Below are 8,412 nucleotides of genomic sequence, written 5' to 3' on the forward strand. Positions count from 1 at the left end.
GAAGCGAATGCATGTTTTAAGAAAAAGTAATAAAGTAATAAAATTATATTAATTACAGGTTTTAGAAAAGAGACAGACCGAGAGAAATAAATACATGAACTAACAATTACATTAATGAATTGAAAACGCACGTACACTAACTGTTACATGTGAAATTATTGTTGGAAAGTTTAATAAAGAAAGCAGTTTACACTCCTTTAATTTCCAGAACCAGTGTGTCCCCTAGACCTGATAACACCCTTGCCCAGTTGGCCCCCGTATAAGGCAGCATGGAAGGCTGGACAGCCCATGACGGGTAAGATCCCACCTCGAAACCCTGGGACAACCTAAGGCAAGGCGCAGTCACGATTGCTTGAACCTAAGTCCCGGAGTGACCTTGGAGTCACTGGAGGAGACGGGACTTGAAGGGTACAGCCGCTGGGCACAGGCGGAGGGGAAATGTCATTAACAATGACCAGTGTTGAGCCAAAGAGAGAAAACACACCCTGTCAAAAGGAGTTTGAAACACTGCAAAAGAAACATTTACAAGATCACAAAGATCATAAAGAAACATTTATAAGAATCACACATACAAACAGAAAATGAACTAACCTTACAGAGATAAGCTCATGAAGAGTAATGCATAGATAGTGATTAAAACCTGGCTAAGAACACAAGCATATGCAATGAAGATCAGTTTGCGGCTTGTATGAGTGAGAGAATGGTGTGGATATTTAATAAAATAGATGGAAAAAACAAAAGAAAAGTGTTTATAGGAGTGACTTAGGAGTGCTCCCATGCTGAGTGATCAAACCAGTGATTAGTATAGAAAGAAAATGAAAGTAATTCAATAATGTGATAAGTTTTAAACATGTATTTCTCTTGCCAAGTTTACTTGTGGAGATATGATACAGTATGTAAATTAGCTCGAGTGAGTGACGACAGAGGAGCTTGCTGTGTGTGTGATTGAGGCCTTGAGGAAAGGAAGCAAAGTAGACAGTTCAGAGGTGCAAATTTGGACAAGAAATTTATAATTTAGTGTTGACACATTGTTATAACGTGTTTATATTTTAAGCTGAATCTAAGTATGGTGAAGTGTCTAAGGGGACATGGTGTGTGTAAAACGGTGCAGTTTTGACAAGGTTTTCAGTGCGTTGAATGGGTGAAATTTAAGATTGTTTAAGATTTTTTGGGGCTGTTGTTTTTTATTTTAATAGAGGGAGTTTTGATAAACATGGACATGTCTAAAAGGGCCCATAGTTTTTATAACAGTGCACTTAGAAAAAACCTGTCAGGTGATTTTGTTTTGTACTTTGATGAGCTAACAATCAGCTCTCTTTTTTCTCATTTTTGCTCTAAGCAGGCCTGGAAGAGAGTGAACTGACGGCGCGGACAAATTACCAAGTAAGGATTGCAGCGAGTCAATCCAGTCAAAAGTATAGAGAACTATTTTCCTAAAAAGGACAACGAAATAAAACAAATGATTGAGCTCATTTTGCTGATGTGGAGCATCTGATCACGTGCGCAGAGGGCTGCAGATCAGCAAAAAATATCATGTGTGAATGCATGTGAGTGAATGTGAGTGACTGGACTAAGGTGGGAACGAGTAAATGTGAACCACAGACAATTTACCATGTGAGGAAAAGAAAGGGGATGCTTTGTTTTGCTTTTGCCATGAGCAGGACAAGTGGAAGATTTAATTCTGGGGATGCTGATGTTTGCTTGGAGGAATTTTGTTTTATTTACTGGGGTTGGATTATGTTATTACATTATAAAATGCTAAATGCTAAAAGGGAAACATTGTTTGATATAACTCATGTTACCATTAACTGAAGAAACACATGATTGATAACTGTTCTGTTTTAAGTTTTTTGTTATGACACAAATTGGATCATAAAGGGGGAGAGTTGAGTATGAAATGTAAAGTACAGGTTTTGTTTCCAGGAAATTCCAAGGATCCAGACTTTTGCATGGAGCAAGGAGTTTGAGAAGATTTGATATGATGATTAAATTGATTTTATTCCTTAAGCACAGGTTTTCAGGGCTGGAGCAGATTTACAGGAGAGGAGGATTGCTGAGCTGTTCTGAGAGATGATATGACTAACCTTTTTCCTTTAATTTCTTAAGCCCGGGTGATGCATTTTGAGTTTTTTGAGTTTTTATTTATTTGGACACATCTGGTGTGTCCAAATATAAAGGGGGAATATAAGAGGTAATTTGAGATGGGTTCTAGGATCATTTTATGACTTTTGGGGTTGTTGATAATTTAGATATGGTAAAACTGAGGCAGAAATTGTTATTTTTAAATAGAGGTATTTTTAAAGTAAAATGAAACTCCCCTGCTTGATTTAAAATAGGTAAGGCCAAAGGCCTGTAGCTTTTAACTTTACAGCTCCTAACTTGCAGGAATGGCGTGGAGTGTAATGAATGAATGCAAAATATGCTTACAGACACAAACATGACATAGATTTATTTTATAGGGCAAAGGTGGAACACATGGTGCTTTGTTTCTGCTTAGCAACTAGTGAGGCAGACGGTGTTAAAGATAAGTATGTAATAAGTGAACAGGAAACATGTGAGGGTGAGACGGGTGAAACAAAATGTTGTAAATAATGGAAACTTGTCTAACTGGCATTAACAGTAATTTTTGCATGTTAGGTATATGCTTGAAGCAAAAAGAGGTGTAAATCCTGATAGAAATTTTGAAGCGTGCTTTCTAGAGGAGAGGTAGGCTGACATGGGGATGGTGTATATTTTACCCGGGGTGTGTTTAATAAAACTAAAAGCGTTGCTCACACACATAAAGAGTATTGAGATTAAATAAAGTTAATAAAAAGGATAAAGCCCAGAACATGATATTGTGAACCAAGTTTGAATAATTAAAGGAACATTGGATGAACACAGTAGATTAGTGAGGTGTAGCAGAGAGAGGTTTTTGTTTTCTATCTTTTACAGGAGAAGATTTCAGGACCACAGCGAGAATCCTGGAAGCCCCAGACCGAACGGAACCAACCAGAGAAAGGAGAAAAACAGAGCACAAATACACCTAGTTGTTTATGTTACAAAGAAGATCAAAAGCTTGTTAGACACAGGTTATAATGGAAGCATAAAAGGGATGAGAGGAAATTTACATAACATAGAAATCCTGCAACAATTCGTAAATTGCCCAAACACAGTGTTTAGACCGGATATGCGCTACCCGTTAAAGGGGGCGAAGAAATCAGGCCTAAGTTTGACAAATGAAATGGGTTAACTCGATAGAGGAGGTTTCCAAAGGTTGAGAAAATAATGTAGGACCTTTTACCAGGAGAAAGCTAATTGTATCTTTTACACTTTACAGTGGGCACTGAGGGAATGTGGGGATTCAGAAATTCTTTTATTCCTACTATATAATCTGCATTATTATGATTGCATTAAGAACATGTTTTACAGCATTGTTTATCAGTAATATTGTTTACAGGGTTCATATTGCATTGAATATGTTTGTCATCACATTCATTCTATTCACAGGTTTAGTTGATTTTATACACATTGCATAACTGTGCTTGTTTAGAGTTGATGTTCTATCCAAGAGGGTTTTAAGCTTCACTGGTGAGAGTGTCCAGGTGATACATGTTGAGGGAAGATGAGAACATAGCAGGTTAATTGCATGCATGCTTACAAAACACATAAATCTAGTAGCAGGCCTGAGCGAGGGCCCAAGTGTCTTCTACTTCTTATTTGAGACCTGCGCCAATTCAGTTTACTTAGTGATTGATGACGAGGGTCCATTCCACTAGATTTCCACTAGAGAGGGACCCAGGAAAGGAGCAGAGACGTTTTATTACTGGACCACGTAGATGACATGAGGTTATTGTCTGATTTGCTGAGTCAGGGGACGGCAAGAGAGGGTCAGAGCGAAGGTAGTGGACCTGGGAATAGTGTAGTGACGTCTCTGGAAGACGTCAAGAGAGGGAATTGTGGAATTACAGGGATTATTTTACATAACCATCATCTTTATCATTGCATTAATTATCATTTTATTCAAGCATTTATTGAAGTTGCTGGCATTATGTTATAATTTGAATTACAGGGGTTATCATAATCAAATATTAACATGTTTATTACAGGTGCAGTTATAACCACTTTAAATCATGAGCAAAGGCCTGAATGTATTCAGCTTCTTGTTGCATTTGAGTTTGCCTAGCAACAGGTGACGCAGAGAGGAGGACAAGTCCATGGGGACCTCACCACCATATTTGGATGGATGCCAGAAAGGGGAACTCCTGTCTCTGCAGTTATCTCTTAAGATTGATCAGTGTCTGTAGAAGAGGCAAATAATGTTCTGAACATGCAAATTATGTGCTTGTAAACGCATGAGGGGGCGTCATAATACCCTGATGTTATAAAAGCAATCTGAAGTGTATTTTTGGGTGGGGATTTACAACTGATGGTTTACAGTTTACATCTCCCCACGCTGCGTGCATTTATTAAAAATCAATTGTTTGATTGACCTCTTCTGGACCATGATTGTTTTACTCTCGTCCTCAATTTCGGACCCTTAACACTACCCTTGGGCTCCATATTTGAAAAATATAATATTTCTTATCACTTTTACACTGATGACATTCAAATCTATTGTCAACTGATTGATGATTTGTCAGCATCACTGAACTCCCTGTACGATTGCATGAGAGAGGTTAAAGATTGGCTGTCAGATAATTCTCTCGTTTTAAATGAGAAAAAAACTGAAGTTATGGTGTTCAACAGCCATATTCCTCGAGACCAGCTTGTTGCCCTGCTGGGGCCCCTAGCTAACTCTCTCTCTGACTCTATGCGTAACCTGGGTGTCTATTTGGATAGCTCCTTTAAGCTCGATAAGCAAGTATCATCTGTAGTTAAATCTGTTTTTTTTTCAACTGCGCCAGATTTCTAAAGCTAAGCATTATATACCACACAGGGACCTGGAAAAACTTATCCACGCTTTTGTGACCTCCAGGTTAGATTATTGTAATTCCCTCTACTGTGGTCTCCAAGCCTTCTCTCTTCGAAGGCTGCAACTCGTTCAGATTGCTGCGGCTCGCCTTCTTACTGGAACTAGAAAATTTGACCCTATTACTCCAGCTCTTGTTGATCTACACTGGTTACCAATCAAATATCGCATTGAGTTTAAAATCTTGCTACTTACTTTTAAAATCCTGAATAACATTGCGCCCAGCTACCTCACTGACCTCCTCAATCTGTACACTCCTTGTCGTGCATTAAGATCATCCGGTCAATTACTTCTGGCCCAACCTAGGTTTAGACTGAAGACCAGAGGCGATCATGCCTTTGCTTCAACTGCACTTTGGTGTGCCTTCGGGTTTTAAATGTGCTATATAAATAAAACTGTATTGTATTGTAACATTAAGGTACAGGTGAAAGAAACCCTGCTTGTCTCCAGGTGTAGCTGAGTGTGAGAGAAGTGCTCAGGGACCGTCTACAAAGTGCAACACCACAAAAACATGTTGCTGCTTCACTCATATAAAGTGGTGTTTCTCCCAGATCACTTTATACTGCACGGCCATCTGGTCCTATGAATCATTCTGCCATAATAAATAAAAATGTGAATTTTTAAACTGTCTTGATGCATGCTCAAACAAACATTTGTCATATACAGTATCATACAGAGAACGATGTGTAGTGAAATGTTCTTGTGTATGTGCTGCAGACAAAGCCGCACCATTCCAGGGCTTTTTGGTCAGCATGAGGGATGTAGCCAGGAGTCAAAGGAGTTTGCAAAGAAAAGCGTCTGGACTTCTTTGAGTTGCTTGAAGACGTTTCACCTCTCATCCGAGAAGCTTCTTCAGTTCTAAGGTCAAATGGCCGAGAGTCCCAGATTTAGTCCCAGATCAGCCAGGGTTTCGGGTGAGCTCACCCGAAACCCTAATCAGCCAGGGTTTCGGGTGAGCTCACCCAAAACCCTGGCTGATTAGGTACCACACCCGCTTTCACACCTTGTCGCATGTGATTAGAGGATCACCAGGGGGTCCTTTGTCCCTCTTTGGGGGGATACTCCCACTGGGTTTAAATCTGGGACTCTCGGCCATTTGACCTTAGAACTGAAGAAGCTTCTCGGATGAGAGGTGAAACGTCTTCAAGCAACTCAAAGAAGTCCAGACGCTTTTCTTTGCAAACTCCTTTGACTACGATGACCTGGATGACTGAGAACCTTCACAGACATGATGTAGCCAGGATCCTTACTGGGAATCAAACTTGCAACTCCTGCTCCAAAGATGTGTAGTCTTACCACTACACTATCCAGCTACTCAGTCATCGAGGTAAGGTTCATCTGGAGATAGACTGAAACCAATCAAAAGTAAACATTTGAAAGAATCCAAACTAAAATGAAAGAATGTCTTCAGCTATTTATTTGTACTATTTGTATTTATGTGTTCTATTTCTATTGTATATATTAATTGGCATCTGTGGGCGGACAGCAAAGAAAGAATTTCATTGCACAAAGAAGTGCCTTTTCTCTTGTGACACATGACAATAAACACTTTGAATCTTGAAGCACGGAGACATCTTTGTGCTCGATATCACAAACACTCTTTGCAGCATCTCTGCACCATCAACACAACAGCAGCAAATGTAAAACATTTATATTACAGTATATCAGCCAAGGTACCTTGGCTGATTGTGACCTACACCCGTTTTCTCGGACTCTCCACCATTTGACCCTAGAACTGCAGAAGCTTCTTGGATGAGAGGTGAAACGTCTTTAAGTGACTTAAGGAAGTCCAGACGCTTTTTTCTTTCCATGCTCCTTAGACTTAAACAGATAGTGAGACTCCTGCTTATCAGGGACGTAAATCTCTAGGTGACTGCTAAGCAGAAAACAAGGTCTTTCTTTCTCTGTGTGTGTATATAAGATGCCAGGGCGGCGGCTGTTGGGCAGAGATCATCCTGGTGTTTGGCTGGGATATTTCTCTCCACATTGTAATGTGTTTATTAAACCCACTTCAAATAAAGCTCACGAAGGGTGTGTTGCAGGTTATTGTTAAAATTTCCATAAACAAAGCATTTAAATGGCATTTCAATTCAAAACAGAGAAACAAAAATAATATTTCTGGCCAAAATCGGGCAGACTTAAAAATAAAGTGCTATTTTAAGTGCTTTAAGTAAATTTTTAAAATGATATTGCCTTTAAATAATAATGATTAAAATTTGAACATAAAGTGGAGTTTTTCTTTTTAAAAAATAACACAGAAACATAAAAGGTTATTTGACCAACTTCACCTTTAAGTGAGTAACCTTAGCCAACATTATTTTGTACATTGGGCTAAAACAGTGTGATCATTGAACATTTTAGTGCAAAAAAATAACAAACCCATTGGACTCACAATACTTCTTCTGAGATTATTGTAGCTCCTATGTGTGCATCAGCGTAATCGGTATACCAGGACATCGAGCATTGTCAAAAGTTCCCTTTTGCTTGGAATGCAAAGTGTCATTAAATGTGTTATTTTTTTTTACGTGTTATATTTTTCAAATGAATTAATCATAATCACTGCCTTAAATTCCCACTCCTAATTATATTATATTATATTATATTATATTATATTATATTATATTATAAGCTGAATCACAGAGACAGAAATAGAGGACAGAGATGTAAATGGTCTGTATTTGTATAGCACTTTTCTAGTACCTAAGGACCCGAAAGTTGTAAGAAATGAAAAGATGTTTGTGGAACTTGATTCCAGCTGTCGGTTGGAGTCCTCCTTGTCCTGTTGGCTGTTCGGAGAGAATATTCCATTAGTGACGAGGAGGACCTTTGCTTCATGTTTGCTGTGAACTCATCAGAACAGGAAGCTGATAACATCCATGAAACAATAATGAGGAAGGAGGAAAAAAAATAAATTTTTCAAACAGTTATTACCTTTCATGTGTTCTGAAAATTAATAACTGTTATTTGTCCACTGCCATTGTAGCTGCAGCTTCACTCACTGTGATCACCATCTCTTCTATAAAGCTTGTTCAGGTCCAGGATATGAGTGGCTGTATCAAGCCATGGATCAATAGTATTGACAGCAGTGTTGGTATTGGTTGAATATCAGCATGATATGAGTGTCTCTTATACACTGATTTGTTCTACATTAGTTGAGAAGAAGGTTTTTATCTTCAGTCGTCATATTTTTACATAATCTTCAGCTTTACAGGAGGAAGAGGTTCCTAATAAAGTGGACACTGAGCATGGACCCTGTAGTCCTCAAAGTGTTGGAGCCAAAACTCCACCCTGAATTACCTTTGACCTTTAGGTGGTGTTACCAGCTGGACTGTTTCCCCACAGGTGGACACACAGGTGAAACACCTGCAGCTTTACTGACACCCAATGGATGCAGCAGGAAACTGCAGCAGCTCAGACAGTAATTCAAGTGTTTATGCAGTAATTCATTAAAAACTCTGAAA

Source organism: Oreochromis aureus, linkage group 3 (genome assembly GCF_013358895.1).
Source record: "Oreochromis aureus strain Israel breed Guangdong linkage group 3, ZZ_aureus, whole genome shotgun sequence".
In the NCBI taxonomy this organism is placed as follows: Eukaryota; Metazoa; Chordata; class Actinopteri; order Cichliformes; family Cichlidae; genus Oreochromis; species Oreochromis aureus.